The sequence below is a fragment of the Juglans regia genome, chromosome 9 (assembly GCF_001411555.2).
Source record: "Juglans regia cultivar Chandler chromosome 9, Walnut 2.0, whole genome shotgun sequence".
NCBI classification, from domain to species: Eukaryota; Viridiplantae; Streptophyta; class Magnoliopsida; order Fagales; family Juglandaceae; genus Juglans; species Juglans regia.
In genome coordinates this window covers 12,224,607-12,243,392 of record NC_049909.1, presented here as the reverse complement: position 1 = coordinate 12,243,392, position 18,786 = coordinate 12,224,607, and the positions used below count along the sequence as shown (strand labels likewise).

Sequence of the window (18,786 nt, the reverse complement as noted above, 5' to 3'; positions counted from 1 at the left end):
GAATAAAATTTATAAATGAGTCTTTGAAAAAAAAACTCATAACTCATGCACATATAATTCATTCATCAATATGAAATATCTATAATTTGCGCTAAACACATTGCACATAGGCTCCACCCGAAGCCTCATTGGTAATTTGGTGCATCATGTTAAGGTGACCTTAAAGTATATCAATAGAATTGAAACATATCCCTTTACATGGTCTCAATAATAAAATTACATTCTCAATATTACATTTTCAAAGAAAATCCTACTATAGATCTTCTAGGAAAACAATAAATAAATAGAGATGCCACGTTATCGATATAATTATAAGTTACACCTTATCCATTCACATAAAATTAATACATACATTACACATGAGCACAACAAATTGCCAATGTCAACTCTATCCATTTTAATGATAGTTCAATGGATAGAGAACCCACATTCTCAACTAATGCGAAGGGTTTAATAGGTCATCAAATCTAGGGACACATATTCAATATGGACATGCATTTAACAATATCAATTCAATACTTGCATCCACAAATAATCTATATAAATGTTTACATAACACAGAAAAATTGGATCTAAGGAAGTATGACAATTGTCCCAAAAATAATTTTTATTATTATCATTTTTTAAGCATTTCTATAAAAATGATTTAAAAAATAGTTTTTCGGCTCTCGGTCCCAACAAAAAAATATATGAATCAACTTTAGACACTAACGCAAGAGTATGCATGCCACATGTGACCAAAAATGGACACCAAAAGAAGCCACACACTCCTCCATGCACCTCCTACATGTGTGGGCTTCGTTTAGGCTCTAGAGGTTGTATTGCCTCTTCTTCACTTACCGCAACGAAAAGTGTATACCACCTCGGTCGTTTTTTGTGTTTTCTGATGTCCAAACAAAAAGTTCAATAATCTTAATGTGTATTTGTGTCTATAATATGATTAAAAGTGAACCCTAAGTACATGGGCTAAGTACACTCTCCATTACCAAGAATGGGACTGGTAAAACGTTATTGTTCATCGTCTTTTTCCTTAACCCAAATTTCTAGTTTTTTCCGATTTTGACCACCCATTTTTAATTAGACATAACTTACTAATATTATGCCTCAATTATGTCAAAATAATATTAGGCCTAAATTATGCATATGATATAGAAAACTAAAGCTTATGAATCCAAATTTCTAACCATATAAGATTTATTTCAAAAAAAATAACATTTGGGTAGTTAAAAGTGGTTCAAAGTCACGCTCCGAATAGGAACTTTAAAATTAGGGTTTCAGATTTTTTCTTCTACATGCAATGAAACTTCCCCAAATTTAAGGGACATTTTTTTTGACATTTTAAGAAATATATTCATGTAGATAAATCAACCTTAAACATGTCATACCATAGTCTCTAATGGCATATAATCAATTACATGCTTTTAAACCCATTCTAAAGCATCAAACAACATGTAATCATGTTCATAGAGGCGAAGACAAGCAGCATAGGATCTGATATCAATGTTAAATAAGGTTAATTTGAATTACCTCAAGGAGCATAATTCCCATAAATTTGGATCTTTACTCGTTTTATAGCCCATATCACTTTATTGTGTTTACACTTGTACGTCGCTTAGGAGGCTATTACAGTCTCCTAAATAATTCCATGCTTCAAGATCAAGATGGTTCCTCTTGAAAATTGTAGAGAGAGAGGAGAGTCTTTTTGTACATTCACTTTTTCATTCTTATTATTAATGTACGTAAAACTCTCATTTATAGAGTTTTTTTAATGGGGTGGTTGTTTAAATTTCCTGAAAGTAGTAGTGGTGGGGAGTTAATTAATTAATAACTTTCCCACCCATGTAGACACAACATGAGTCATAGGTTACCCAATACTAACACCAAGAGATGGGGCTAGCACGAAGTTCGATAAAGTAACTAGTGGTTAAACAACGAGTTGTGGAGCAACAACCCCAATCAGAGTTAGTATAGGCATGAATTTAAAAATCAGATGTCGATAGTAGGAAAATGCCAGCACTTGGCGTAGACTTGTTGTAGCATAGGACATGGACAACATCATCATGGTGAGGCTTGTGAGATTGATACATGACTTTAATAAGTATATTGACAACATAAACAATATTGGTCCTAGAAATGGTGAGATAGATTAACTGGCCTACAAGAGGACATTAGTTCCTAAGATTAGGCATTAGGTCACCATCTTGATTTGTGAGTTTGAGATGTTGCTCCATTAGAAAAAATCTTGCAAAAGAGAAAAGGTGTTTGTTGTCAACCAATATGTCAAGAGCATATTCAATTGATTAAGGAATATTTCATTGGTAGAGTAGGCAACTTCCAAACCAAAGAAGTACTTGAGAGTGTTTATATACACTTGAAAACAAAATTCCTACTCTCCTACTAGAACTCTACTAGCACACAATCCCATGGACTATACTAACTGACGACTTACTATACTATTAACTAGAATAAGGCTCAACAAGTAAATTGAACCTAGGACTCTTACGTAGCCAAAAATTAAGTAGATGCAAGTATAATTACTCGATTGGACTCTAACACTCCATCCTGCTTCGCAACATCTTTGTCCATAATGATCATTATAGGGAATCAGGTTAGGGACTTTGCTTCATTTTCCCAAGTAGTGTCGGCTAGAGAAAACCCTTTCCAATGAACCAACAGTTCTCCTTGTTTCCTCTTGGTGCGCCTTTAGCTTGAGGCTGAATTGTGTGCCTTTCTAGAATAGCTTGATCATGTCTGTTGTCTTTGGGTGTGTTAACCGGGTTGAGTGATCCCCCGATGTCGGATAATTTTAAATGAAAGAGTCAACTTGCATGATGATCGGGTGGAGTGAGTCCCCACGTTAAACGGTAGAGTGATTCCCAAATGGTACTTATATGATAAGATATGATGGATTTTATGTGATTTGATAAGAGGGTAATTCCTCGCTGTGATAATAACTATGCATAAATGAGATTTGCTCATAGGGTGATTCCTCGCGACGCTTATATACTTGAGTTTTATTCAAAGGGTGGTTCATTGCCATAACTATGAATACATGTGTTTCTGTCAGAGGATGATTTCTCACCATGCATAAATATGATTTTATTTAGCAGAACCGTAGACCTTATACAAACATAACCCATTAAGAGTTTCTCGAGGAAGAATGACTAATCTCGCTCAAGTCATAGAAACGGGGGCCAGTCTTTGTCAATTGTTGTTTACATTTTGTTAAGTTTTACTTCTTAGTCAGGCGACAAACCATGTTCGGTTTATCGTACCTGGACGTAAATGATGAAAATATGGTATTGTATAATATTACTTGAAAAATAAGAGTGATATGTGGATACTATTATTATTAATGGACGAATCTTTTACTAATCTAGACCTTTGGTACAAATAACATTTGGTCTTTGGCTAAAACTTTACTTATTCCGCTGTGAGTTACTTATTTATCTCATATTTGATCCATGATTATGTGCCTGGACCAAACAGGAAAATCGGGGTGTTGCCAATCGGCTAGCATCCTTAGCACCACAGATCCTCGCTAGGCTTTTTATTGAAGAACAGGGTGCCACAACTTGGTATCAGAGTGTTATGTGATACCCCACTAGAAATACAGGAGCCAAAAGTTTCTTGTTGTTGAATCTTGGACAAATGACACGGGTCATATGGATTTAAGCAAATGGTGAAGGTTTATGATCCTTAAGAGAATCAAACTTTTTGGATTTAACTGATTCATTTAGGATCATAATTTGGCAAAATGAATTCCACCCTTACTCTAGTTGGAATTTTTGGAGATTTGTAAAACAATAATTGTTTTTTTTTGTGAAAATGGGATAACAAGTGGCCCAATGGGAGGATGACATGTGGCATGGAATTGCCAGCTCATCAAATGGGTAATCAGTACTTAACACCTTTGGAGGCAAGACTAGTATGATGAAGCCTAGATTTGGTAGGACTTGGGTCCAATGTGAGGTCCAACTAAGTGGAATTTGAAGCCCAAAGTGAGGCCCAAACTTAGTCCCAACTTAGAGTAAACTTGAGGCCAAAGATTAGCAAGACATGGGGACCAAGTTTGATCCTTATACTCATCATGCTAGCCAATAGCTAGACTTATAAAAAAGGACACACCCTGTAGGAATCACATGGTGTTGTCGAGTTCATCAAGCCATGCATCACTTCAATGCTTTTCTACAAAGATTAGCCCCTACATCATTAAATTTAGAACTTTATTTTTTAGCCCTAAAGAATCCTAAAGTCAGCCATGTCATTAGACCTTACTTTTGTCACTTTGAAACCACTCCAAGATAGGGACTTATGCAACCAAGCACCTCAAGCAATCCCTTCAATTCTTTTTTCTGCAAAACACAACCCTCTCTTTGTCACTTTGAAACCACTCCAAGATAGGGACTTATGCAACCAAGCACCTCAAGCAATCCCTTCAATTCTTTTTCTGCAAAACACAACCCTCTCTCATCAACTTAGATCAGTAGAATTCAGACTTAAAGTTAGGGTTAAGTGCAGCTTATAAATGGTCATTCACTTATCAAACCAAAGCACTTAATAGGAAACCAAGTGCAGTTGAGCATATCAATTGTTTTCTAATATTGTTTTTGAAACCATTTAGCCCTTCCTCCATGCATCTTACGATACCACTTAGACCTGAAAAAGATTTCAAAGACACTCACTTGTCTTAACCTACACTTGTCTAAACTGATTGAAGGAAGGAGATGGAAGTCATGTGGATATCTCGCCTGAACCAACCCACTTAAAATCTTTCTTCTTTTCTTTGTAAACCATCACCAAATGTCCATTATTCAAATACTAGTGTTCATGTTGGGAACTAGCCATGAAAGCACCTGTAAAAGCTCATAGACCAGAGCACATGAGGGAGCAAAACTGAGAAGGGTTGGACTGATTTGGAGCCAAAACCAGCCAACAGCTCTTGGTTTTCTTTGGGGATTCGAAATGCTTTAGGTATTCACATATGAAGCCTAAATTCTCTGTACCATTTCCACTCACTTGGCATTTGACCTTACTGTAATAATGGATTGCACACACTTAACTGTATACCTACAAGTAATGATGTTAGTAAACACTTCATTTCACCGAGAATCCTTCAAGTTTATCCTTAATTATCTTTTGCAAACATAACCATAAAGCCTCATCCTCTCTTCCTCTCTTCATCCCACTCTTACAACAATAGTATTACAAGTTCTCTCACTCAAAAGTTTCGTTAGAGCCTCTAGAAGAGTGTACCCGAGAGATATTGTGAACATCCTTGGAGAGTTGGTTATTTTGTGCATCAAGGCTTCGGTTTGGTGAGTATATCTTCCATATTCTTTCTATTAGGAGCTAGATTAATGTATTCAGCTTTGATTTGAATCATGAAACTCAAGTTTAAGTTAGGTTTGTGATGTATATTCTTGGATGCAAGATTTCGGTGCAAGCTATGAGGTTTCTAGCTATTTGCTTGAGTTAATGTTGAAATGTGGTAATAACATGAATTAATATTATGATCTAGACATAGCTAATGCCTGATTATGATGATCATGGGTGAGTATTTCAGAAAAATCAGCAAGTTACTTAAGGATTTAGTTAAATGCTTAAAATGAATTGAAATGCATGTTCTTTGTTTTAGGGTTATGATATGGTTGAAGCTTCCTCTTTGAGAGATTATGGATTATTTTCTTAGATAAGTATAATACGATCTAGAAATGAGTACTTAGCATGTTAGAGATTAGGGTTTGTGATTTATTAAAGTTCTTAGTGTTCATATGCAATATAAAAACTAGGAACATCATGCTAAGTCTCAGTTTGTGATATGTAGTTTTGTGATTGTGTTGGCTACGTTATATGATGAAGATTTGGTCAGATATGATATGAATCTACTTTGTTAACATGTTATTAAGCTTTGAATGGGATCAAAAGATCTCTAGAGCGTAGTATTGGATACCTAAAGCTGGTGGGTGTCTCTAAGACTCATGTTAATGATTCATTCGAACTATCATGAGGTTATTTATATGTATTCACATCCGAGATCTGTGATGCTTCACACGGTCTAATGGGGAACCGTGAAGTGCCATAAGAATGATGAATGGTTCTCTAGAGATACTATATGAATTGACGAAGCACTAAGTGCAAGGAATAAGCAAGATATGTTCTTAGTAAGAAAATGTGCATAAATATTTTCTGAAATATGTTGAGGAAACTACATGGGGGATAAATACAGTTTTTGTAAAGCATGCCATGCATTCATCTCATGTTTATTGGTTACCATATTTATATTATCTCTGTGTATGTTAGTTGTTAACTTCCTAATATTTCAATAAATCCCACAGTGGTAGTCCCAACTACCGTTCCCCTCGAAATGATAGAAATCTTAGCAGGACCGGATTTGCCTAGGCAGGATGGTATCAAAGAAAGTTTCTTGGATGAAATTGATTGAGGAAGAGGCTGACCCCGAAAGGAGGATGAAATTGATCGCAATGTTTCTAGAGATGGTTTTGGCTACCATTGCAAAAAGAAAAGAAAATGTTTAGTGATTTTGCTTATGTTAAGTACTTGTTATGTAATCGTTTTGTAATAAGAAGTTGATCTCCCTGACTATGTTATGTTTTAGTTTATACCTTACTTAGCAGACTTTTAACCAGTAAGGTATATTTCTAGGTTAATATGAAGATGGGATATGAGTTGTTATGGTATTATGATCATGTTGTTTCACTTATATTCTGCTGCAATTATTTCATGCTTTTATAAGCATGCTAGGTGCATTGCATTCTTATCTATCATTAATGGGGTTATGCAACCTTGGATGGTTCAAGTGGAGGTTGGGGCATCACAAGTTATACGACTCTAGGTAAATCCACGATTTCATATAGAGACGGTACTAGAGAAACAGGGATTGATCTATAGCAATATAGACTTGAATTTTAGCATGATATGTTTTGATCTATAGTAATTAGATGATAGATAAACTTGGGTTGTATGGAAGGATTCTAGTATGGCTCAATCGAGAGTTCCATGAAACGGGCGACCAATTAGTAATTGGGCGACAACAAAGTAGCGTGAGCAATTAACCATATTTCGGATATACTCTAGCACCAACAAAATACTTCCAATTGTTGATAAAACAAGTTAATCACCCTAGGGACGAACAACAAGGGTTATGTATGAGCGATTTTTTACTTATTGTTATCCAGGATTATTTGGTAATGAGGGACCAAAGAAGGTCAAAGTAAATTGAAAGGACTTTAGAAGTGTGTGGTTGTATGAAGGACCAAAAGGCGTTGTACGCAAGCTATCTGCTCCATGAGGAAGCAGTGATATGGTGGGGTGCCAAGAGCTAACTTCTTGTCTTGGAATTGGGATCCATGGAAGCGGTTACTTGGGAAAGGTATAAGAAAGAATTTGACGATCGATACTTTTCCACTTTTATGATACAGTAGAAAGCAAAAGATTTCGCCAACTTGGTTCAGGGCAATATGGCGGTCGATCAATATGTTGCTAAATTCATGGAGGTGGGAAAATTTGCTCCTAACCTTATTTCTACAGAAGAGATGATGTACCATAGCCGCATATACAGACGCAAGTGGCTTGTCTTCTGATACAAGAATTTTAGAAGTTAGTGAACGGGGCCTCTACTGCAAAGCATGGGCATTGTAGTCTAGCAGATGTTACAACAGGCAAAAGCATAAGACATTCATGGAAGAGTGCAACAGGTCAGGTTCCCCCATAAATTTGTAATGAGGACAAAGGTACGCCCACAAAATACTCCTGGGGTACGTATGGGAGGAACAACACCAATGTGCAGCCATTGTTGTAGGTCTCGCGAATGAGAGTGTCATCAGGCCTCGCTCTCATGCTGTAGATGTGAATGGGCAAGACATTATGCCAAGGATTTCCCTCAAGCAATTCCAACTCAGAGGACCAACCCAATTGAAAGACGGAGACCAAAGGCAGGTGGTACAAGCAATGTATGCCTTAACACTAGGGGAGGTCGATGAGGACTCTCCAGAGACTCAGGAAGCATACATCATCATAGGTACGAGACCCCGACCTTTGTTAATTAGCTAGTGATTTTAGGAGCATAGTTGTAGGAGTTGAGTTTGTTCGATCATTTTAGGGCGGTTAGGATGTTTGAATACTACAGGAGTACCTTGTTTGACTTGGGTGCTTGTGTGTCTACTATGTTTGCTAGAATAAGCAACCTTTGGGCGGTGCCAATGCAACAGAAGGTCTCCAAAGTGCTACGAAACGGAGAAGGAGTATCATGCACCAAGATAATTGTGAGTTGTCCCTAAGAAATAGGCAGAGTCATGATGGAGGAGGACTTGATAAGTTGATAGTGTTCGATTTATTGGGATTTAATATTATCCTAGGTATAGATTGGTTATTTTGGTATTTTGCAAATATTAACTGCTGATGAAGGATGGTAGCATTCCAAGTGCCTGTAATGGGAGACAAAGTATTCTGAGATAGTAAATTACTGTCAATGCCAGGAAGAATTACCTCACTACAAGCCAAGAAGTATTTGGTGAGTGGAGCCGAAGCTTATTTAGTGCATCTAGTGCTTAAGGTGAATGAACATCAAGAAGTACAAGGAATACCCATAGCAGAAGAGTTCCCAGAATATTCAAAGAATTGCCAAGATTATCACCTCCTAGGGAAGTTGAGTTTTCAATCGAATTGGAACCTAGAACAGTTCTAGTACATAAGGCACCTTATAGGATGGCCTTGTTAGAGTTGACAGAGTTAAAGGGTCAACTACAAGAGATGTTGACGAAATGGTTCATTAGGCCCATTATATTGTCTTGGAGAGCATCAATACTATTTGTTAAGAAGAAAGATGAGACCTTTAGGATGTGTATTGATAATTGGGAATTGAGCAAGGTAACCATAAAGAATAGATACTCTCAGTCTAGGGTAATGACTTGTTTGATCAATTGCAAGGAGCTACAATATTTTTTAAGATTGATCTTAGTTCTGGTTATCACCAATTAAGGATCAAGGACATACCAAGAATTGTGTTTTGGACGAGGTATGGACATTTCGAATTTACAGTGATGCCATTTAGATTAGCCAATGCCCCAATAGCATCATGGAGAATCGAGTATTCAAACCATTCTTGGATATTAGGGGTGAAAATCGAAGTATACGATTCTGTTTTAGTCCAAAATCGAAACCGAACCGAGTACTTTTATACATCTATAAAACCGACCGATTAAGGGGGAGAAAACTGGCGACGTCGATTTTGACGTGATTTCGGTCAATCGTCGATGTCCCGTTAGCACTGCGATGAGATCAAAACTCAGAGAGAGAGAGATTGGTGGCGTGTTCGCGTCATCATCGCGATGTGAGAGAGAGAGAGAGAGAGAGAGAGAGAGAGAGAGAGAGAGAGAGAGAGATGCACGGTAGATGACGTAGTGCTGTGCCGCTGCATGAGAGAGGAGAGAGAGAGTCTAAGAGATGAGAATCGGGAGAAGAAGAAAGGAGGGGGTATTAATCTCTAAATCCAAACAATGTTATTTGGTGTATTAAACCAAACGGCGTCGTTTCATTCTAATTTTTTTTTTCTAAATGGTACATGTAAAACAATTCCGAAACGGCATCATTTTATCCAAGATATATATGAATATATATATTATATCGAGCGGCTCGGCAGTTTGAACCAAGTTCAAATCGGGACCGAATAGGCTGATGTCAGTTTCATAATTTTCCTACCACCAACTGACCAGTTCTCTATCAGTTCCAAACTCTGGCGGTCGGTTCACATCGATTTTTGTATAGCCTTATTGGATATGTTTGTGGTAGTATTCATAAATGATATGCTAGTGTACTCCAATAATGTCGAATATCATGGAAATCGCCTAAGGTTGGTACTAGGAAACTTAGGGAACATAAGCTGTTCACCAAACTCAATAAGTGTGAGTTTTGGTTAGAGGAAGTTAAGTTTCTTGGTCATGTGACATCCAAAGGAGTCACGGCAGACCCAAGTAAGATTGAAGTAGTCATAGATGGATAACGTCCTACCTGGTGCATGAAGTACGAAGTTTATTTGGATTTGCTGATTATTATAGGAGATTTGTAGAAGGATTCTCTAGATTATCAAGTCTTCTCACGAGGTTGATTAGGAAGAATGCCAAATTCACTTTGATTGAGACGTGTGAGAAGAGCTTTGAGGAACTAAAGAGAAAATTAACCACATCCCCTGTGTTGGCATTATCAGAATCCCATAAACCATTCATGATATACAGTGATGCATCAAAATATGGACTAGGATGTGTCCTGATGCAGGAAGCAAGGGTAGTGGCTTCTGCGTCAATAGAATTAAAGTACAACAAGAAGAACTAGTGGGGCTATGGAATTTGTAGCCGCAATGTTTGCCTTGAAGATTTAGCTTACATTACTAATATGCGGAAATGTGTGAACAAATACATGGATCACAAGAGTTTGGGACATCTCTTCACCCAAAAGAGCCTCAACATGAGACAAAGGAGATGGCTAGAGACTATAAGTGATTATCGGTGAAAAATAAAATACCATCCAGGAAAAGACAAGGTCACTAATGCACTAATTCAAAAGTCTAGATCCAAGGACGTAAGTGGTTCTACAGAAGTAGACTCACTTCTTGAGGGAATGAGGCAACTATTGGTAGGAGACTTACAATAAAAGGAAATCCTAGCCTCAATATAGGAATTAAGGGTGAAAGACTATGATGAGTTAAAGGATAAGCAAAGAAAAGATCTGAAACTATTAGAGATTAGGTGAAGAACCCATAGAGGAATAAGGCCTTTACATTTTAGCTTGGGTGATGATGAAACCTTATCATACAAATGACGAAGGGTGGTTCCGGTGAATTTAGGGATTAAGGAAAGAATATTAGCTGAAACCCATACTTTGCCATATTTGATACATCTGGAGAGTGCAAAGATGTATCGGGATCTCAAGAAGAACTTTTAGTGGGAATGAATGAAGCAAGATATTGCCCACTTCATCAAGAAGTGTGCCATGTGTAGGAGAGTTATGCATCAAAGACTAGTTGGAAATTTATAGCCCTTACCCATTCCTAATTGTAAAGGAGAAGACATAGTTATGAACCTTGTGGTCAGATTACCCCAAACACCTAGTGGTAAGAATGCAATCTGGGTAATTGTAGATAGACTAAACAAGAGCGCCCACTTTCTAATGGTTACTACGACGAACACTTTAGGTAAGCATACTCGGCTATACGTAAAGGAAATAGTTAGACTTCATGGAGTGCCTAAGACTATAGTGCCAAACCGAGACCCAAGGTTCACGTCTCATGTTTGGAAGAGCCTGCAAGCAGCAATGGACACGAAGTTGAGATTCAGTAGTGCGTATCATCCACAGACTGGCAGATAGTCAAAAAGGACAATTTAGATGTTGGAGAACATGTGAAGGGCATGCATATTGGACTTTAGAGGCTCATGGGAAAGCCACTTCCCACTCATTGAGTTTGCCTACAACAATAGTTACCAAGCGACGACTTAGATGGCCCCTTACGAGGTTTTGCACTGGAGGAAATTTTGATCGCCTTTATGTTGTGATGAAGTTGGGGAGGCTCATATAATTGGGCCAGAGATTGTGCAGGAGATGAGAGAGCAAGTTAACCTCATAAGGGAAAGAATGACAATGGCCTAGTGTAGGTAGAAGAGCTATGTTAATGTCAGGAGGAGAGAGTTGACCTTAGAAGAAGGTGATTGGGTGTATCTCAAGGTATCATCCATGAAAAAAGTAAAAAGGTTCAGGTTAGGAGGGAAGCTAAGCCTAAGATTTATTAGACCCCATAAGGTATTAGAGAAGGTAGGCCTAGTAGCGCATAGGGTGACGATTCCATAGGAAGACAAAGGGATCCAAAACGTGTCTCACACTTCCTCGTTGAGAACAAGTTTTGGGAACCAACAACCCCAAATGATTAATCCATATCTGACTCCATTGCAATGAAACCTCACCTATGAGGAAAGACCAGTACAAATCGTAGATTGGAAGGAATAGAGACTATGCTCCAAAAGCATACCATTGGTGAATGTGAAATGAGGAAGCATAGAAAATGAGGAGTTTACATGGAAAAGTGAACGGATCACGTGGGAGTAGTTTCCATATTTATTTGTGCCATAATAACTGACTTGGAGAGTAACAAGGGTAGAATAATCAACTCAAAGGAAGAAGTGCATCTATAAATGAGCCATTGGATTGCTCTTTATGTGATGAAGAAGAAAAGGACATGGATGTGGATTCACCAATATCCTGCGATGCCGAATCTAGTAGAGGAGCTAGGACACGAGAGAGCAACACTCAGGGGTGAAATAGAAGCAACCAACAAAGAAGTCAAGATGAGGGAGCTCTTATCTCAATCAGAGATTATGAAGGTCTAAGGGTGGACCGAGGAAAGGATGGGTCATCACCTCGATAGAGAACTCCAAAGAATGCCTGACCGCGTGCATGTCCCTTGAAGTCCCATCTCGAGGGACAGTCCTTATTGAATTTCGCGGGAATTCCTTATTAAGGAGGGGATGATGTTAGGACCGCACATAAGCAAGGGAAGAGACCTCTTCCCACGGGCAAGGTACTGTGGTAGATGAGGCACCGGGTCAGGCAAAGTGTAACTAGTTCAAAAGTAGGGTAATAAATACTATATGAAAAACCTGGTTGACACATCCCAGCATTGGGTGATAAAAGACTTTTCCCCTTGTGACTGGTGAGCAAGGATAGTGATGATTGTACTCGGGCAAGAACAAAGAGCTAAAGAGGCTGGTAGTTCTAAAAAAAGTCGGTTTGAAAGCGTCTAATGGTCAAAGGAGCTATACCGGTCAAGCATAAGATCGATACTCAGAGGCGATCTGTGTCGTATGCAAATGCCATAAAGGTCAAGAAAAAGATTATGGACCTACAGGCCAAATCATCTGATATCAGATGTATGGTCCAACCCTACATGGGAGAGCCTTATTAGGGGAAGGAGTCAAGGACTGCAGGATTAGACCCAAGGCAAGCCGCAAAAATGTGTATGCCTTGTCCTATCAATCACTCGGCCTCTACAATTCTTCAAGTCTAGAGGATGAATGAAGGATCGAGATCAAATGTCTCATATTCAAGCATATCAATAGTTAGAAGGACACCTGGTAGTCTCACCCTATAAAATGCTTATATAGTGATAATAATTTACGTATTTTAAAAGTGGTGAATGATTTTTCAAAGGGCTACATTTGGTTTAATCTTGGTTTATAAATCTATATCTTCCGATTGAGAATTTTGAGAATTGAGTTCCCAATTGAGTTATTCAATGAATTAAGAATAATTAAAATACCAGATTTGTGCATGGGATTCCCGACGCTTTACTGTTTGTCAAATTTGAGTATTTTTTCTGTTAATCACTTTGCATCATTTTAATTTACATTTAAAATTAATCTTTGTCCTCCATTAATCATTTAATATTTTTCTTTAGTTTCTTTGTTCATTCTACTATTCTTTTAATTTGTCTCTCTGTAGAATCGACACCCCAAAGTTTATTTGTTCATTATACTTAGGGGTGTAAACTCAAACCGAAAAACCGGAAAACCGGACCGGACCGGACCGAACCAGACCGGTTTTACCGGTTTTGAACCGGTCTGGTCCGGAACCGGTTTTTAAAACGTAAAAACCGGCCGGTTCCGGTTCCGGAATTTTTTGGACCAGACCGAACCGGACCGGACCGGTTGATTAAAAAAAATAAAAAATAATATTTTTATATATAAGTTTTATACAAAATATTTTATATATATTAAATATTAATATATATAAGTTTTATATATAATGTATAATTATAAATTTTTATGTGAAATTTTATATATAACATATATATTCATATATGAAATAATTTCTTATTATAATTTATAAATTATTACATAAAATGTTAATACTAAATCACTAAAAGTTTATAACTAATACTAATATATAACTTATAACTATACCAATAGTCTAATATTAATACTATTATATAGTCTAATATATTAATAAAAGTATAAAACAGTTTTTTTTAAATCAATTTTTTTTTTTTATAAACAAATTTTTAATGACAAATTGTGAAATTTATATTTTTAAAAAACCGGAAAACCGGACCGGACCGGACCGGAAACCGGTAAAACCGGAAGTACCGGTTTAGGAGGGTAACCGGTGCGTAATCGGTTTTGAAAAATATAAAACCGGTACATACCGGTTCGGTCCTAGATTTTATCCAAAACCGGATCGGACCGGACCGGTTACACCCCTAATTATACTATTCTTTCCAGCAGTTTGTACAGGCGGTAACTTCGTTCCTTCTTTTAGCTTGCTGCATTATTATTATTTTTCTTTCTATTTATAGTATTTTTATTCTTTTAGTATTTTGTTACCTTGCATGCACAAATATAGAGACACCCTGGGTAGATTTGCTTGTAGGCCTATGGTAGAGTCAAAATCAAATTTTTTTAAATCCTTTATTTGACAATCCATCTAGTCCCGAAGAAATGAGTGAACACGAAGATCAACCTATTAGAACTCTTCATGATTACTCCACCCTACACGCACAGCCACACTATCATGCATCATGTTTCCAGCTTATACTTGCCAACTAGATTTTAAAACATAGATGATACAGTTATTCCCTACTTTTCATGACTTGGAAAATGAAAATCCATATGAGCATATTAGAGAGTTTGAGGAAGTAGTTGTGACTTTTTATAGTCAAAATGCAACTGATGACGTTGTGAGACTTAAGTTCTTTTCTTTCTCTTTGAATGATAGTGCTAAGAGTTGGCTATACTCACTAAGACCACGATCTATTGGTCATGGAATGAGATGACTCAGGTCTTCTTTAATAAATATTGTTCTCAACATAAAACCAACGCTTTAAAAAGGCAAATCTCCACCTTTGCACAAAAGGACAATGAGACTTTGTATCAGTCTTGGGAGAGATTTAAGGAGTTGTTGAGTATGTGTCCTCACTATGAGTATGAGAATTGGCGCTTAGTGAGCTATTTTTATAAGAGACTTACACCTAGAGAGCGCCAATTTGTGGAGATGTTGTGTAATAGTGAGTTCTTACATAAAGATCCTGATGAGGCCATAGAATACCTCAATTAGCTTGCTGAAAAAGCTCACACTTGAACTGAATCTAGTGCTACTGAAAGGACAAATAGGTCATGATTATGCCCAAAGAATAACGCAGTAGTTGTAGTACAGGTTTGGGGTGTCGATTCCATAGAGAGACAAATTAAAATAATAGTAAAAAGAATAAAGAACTAAACAAAAATATTATATGATTAATGGAGGACAAAGATTAATTTTAAATGTAAATTAAAGTGAAGCAAATTGACTAACAGCAAAAGTACTCAAGTTTGATAAACAGTAAAATGTCAGGAATCCCTTGCATAAATCTGATATTTTAATTATTCTTAATTCATTGAATAACTCAATTGGGAACTCAATTCTCAAAATTCCTAATCAGAATGTATAGACTTATCAACCAAGATTAAACCAAATGTAACCCTATGAAAAATCATTCACCACTTTTAAAATACGTAAATTATTATCACTATTGAGAAAATCCAACGACGACAATATACTCAGGAAGCGATATTGTAGCAAAGAATTAAATCAATATAGATGAATAATTGATCTGAACATAATCAAAGAGCTAATCCATTCAATAGAAAAGCATGACTGAATCCATAAACATAATAAATTCTATGATTATTCAGAGAAAAAAACATCAACAATGAATTTAGAATGATAAAACAAAAGAGTTTTAGTAATTGAAAATCAAATATATAAATAAAAAATAAATTAAAAATACCACCTAATGTGCCAGTTCATCTCTAGCCCTACTTGAGAATTTAGTTACCCATAAATATAATAGACAACAAAAATCTCAAGAAAAAAATAGAGCAAATGATGGCCATGGAAATTAATTTCAGATCTCCCTCCTTCAAACTGAGCCGTCTCCCCTCCTCTGAACTCCGCAATTTCGTGGTAATGATGTGCTTAAATAGGGTAGGAAAGAAACCCTAATGTCTTCATATTCCCGCACACAAAATCGCCTAAATTTTAGGACTCAACTTGGCAGCCACGTGCACATTTCAGGCGTTTGAATTTGGAAATCCTTATTAGAGATAAATTTGTAGCCCTTTAAGATAGCTTTCCAATGAATCAATACTCTTATTAATCCAATATATGAGCAGAAAGTTATGATTAAAATACTAAAGTATGTCCATTCTGTCTCCTATCGCATTTTGGACTCTGATCTGAATTACTCTCAAACCCCGTCATTATCCTTATTTGAAGAGTCTTACACTCGTTGAAAGTTCTTAAGTTGTTCCAACATCTTGCCCACTTGAAAGTCCTTTGAATTTGAATGGGTTTATATTTGCTCTTTTATAGACTTTGAAATCAAACATAAAAATCTGTTTAGGAGTATCCCAAAGTAAATAGAAATTCAATTCAAGAATACACATTAATTTCAAAAATTTCTATTAAAATTTTAGCATTTTAGTCCAATAATAGGGTATTCAGAGTGCACTTTCATACACTCATCAGGTCACGACCTGCAGGAAACCCAAATGGTGGTGAAATTTACCATCTTAGGGAAGATGATAGCCTAAAGGCTAAGGTTGAGATGCTTACTGGTGGTGGAATTTACCATCTCAGGGAAGAGGATAGCCTAAAGACTAAGGTTGAGATGCTCAGTAGGGATCTAGATGTGTTAAAGACTAATGACTTAAAGCCAACACACGTGGCTAATCATGCAGAGTCTTTTGGACCATGTTCTGTGTGTGGCGGGGTAGATCACCTTGCCCAAGAGTGTCCCACACTTGCTGAGATGAGAGGGATGTATGAGGAACAATGCAATGCCTTAGGTATGTACAAGAAGCCTTTTACACCTTACTCTGATACCTATAATCCAGGGTGGCGCAATCACCCCAATTTTAGCTAGAAGTCTGAAAACCAGCCGCCTGCACGACCACCTATATTATATCCTGCACTATATCATGCACCTTCATCTTCTAGGAATCCTTTAGAAAACACTTTGCATGCTTTTATTAAGGCACAGGGTAAAACTAATCAAAAGTTTGAATCTTTGATTATGCAAGTTGTTGAAGAAAACAAGGAGATAAAGAGCCAAGTATCCAAGTTGATGAACTCATTGAGTGTGAATGAGCGTGGCAAGTTCTCTTCTCAAGTTCAATCCTACCCCAAGGTCAACATATGGCTCAAAGAAATTTGAAGGAGGTCAATGCCATTGTGACAAGAAGTGGTAAGTCCTCACACATCCCAAAAACTGATAAGTTAGAGGATGTTGATGAGGAACAAAGCAAGGATAGTGCTGAGTTGCCCAAAGAAGCTGAGGTAATCAAGAGCCTAGTTAAGGTACCATTTCCTCAAGTTTTAAAATCTGGTATGCAAACTTTGGATTCTAGCAATGAAATCTTGGAGAACCTCATGCAGGTAAAAATCAATCTTCCTCTTTTGCTTGTTATTAAACAAGTTCATACATATGCAAAAGTTCTCAAAGATTTGTGTACAGTTAAGAGGAAACACCATGTTAAGAAGACATCATTTCTAACAGAGCAAGTTAGTGCTCTAATTGAGCAGCGAATTTATCCTAAGTACAAGGATCCTGGTTGTCCCACTATTGCATGTAATATTGGGAATCATGAGTTTGGGCAAGCCTTGCTGGATTTAGGAGCTAGTGTAAATTTGATGCCTTATTCCATTTATTTGCAGCTTGGTTTGGGTGAAATTAAGCCTACTTCTGTTGTGCTTCAATTGGCTGGCCGTTCAGTTAAGAAACCAAGAGGGATAGTTGAGGATGTTTAGATCCAAATTGACAAGTTTTACTACCCTGTTGATTTTTTAATTTTAGATACTCAGTTGGTTGTTGAGTCTGACTCTAAGATTCTTCTCATATTAGGTAGAACTTTCCTTGCAACTACTAATGCACTTATAAATTGCATGAATGAGCTGATGAAACTATCTTTTGGAAACATGACCATGGAGATCAACATATTCCATATCAGTAGGCAGCCCAAGGAGGATAATGAGTGCTAACAAACATATATGATTGACACACTCATAGACAAAAGAGTTCACACAACTCATGATTCTTATCCCCTTGAATATTTCCTTGTTAATTCTGAGTTTGATATTATTAGTAATTCATCTAATGTTGTTGATATTTATGTTATTTTTATTGAAACTCAGGATTATGGAACACAGGCTTGACAATTGAAATTTGAGGGGTTACCCAAGAAAATTGAAAAATAAATTCCTTCAAGCGTGGAGAGTCACAAATTGGAATTGAAACCACCGTCCTCGGGTTTAAAGCATGCATTTCTAGACCTAGATGACACTTCTCCAGTTAGTATTTCTTCGAAATTGAATGTGGGTAAGTTTAAGAAATTTCAGTTGAGCGAGTTAGAGGAGTTGGGATAAAAGAACTCTAGAATCTATAAGGTTAAAATGAAAGCGTTTCATGATAAAAATATTTTGAGAAAAATGTTTAAGCCTAATGATCGAGTGTTCTTATATGATTCTAGACTCTATAAGCACCCAAGAAAACTTATGTCTAGGTGGACCTGCCCTTTTGTAGTGAATAATGTTTTTGCAAATGGGGCGGTAGAAATAGAGGATTCTAAGGATGGTTAGATCTTTAAAGTAAATGGTCAACGCCTTAAAGTATTAATTGATAGGCAAGTTCCGGAAGTGGAAGACATTTCACTTATGGATCCGGTCTATCAACTTTGACAACACCAC

The 18,786-nt window shown here is 36.9% G+C and overlaps 1 non-coding gene across 1 annotated transcript; it reads right to left on the bottom strand.

The window, feature by feature from the left end:
• Window positions 1-14,879: 14,879 nt before the first annotated feature.
• LOC118349511 lies at window positions 14,880-14,987 on the bottom strand. The gene has a single exon (XR_004802468.1). It is a non-coding gene; the product is annotated as a small nucleolar RNA R71 (small nucleolar RNA).
• Window positions 14,988-18,786: the final 3,799 nt, after the last annotated feature.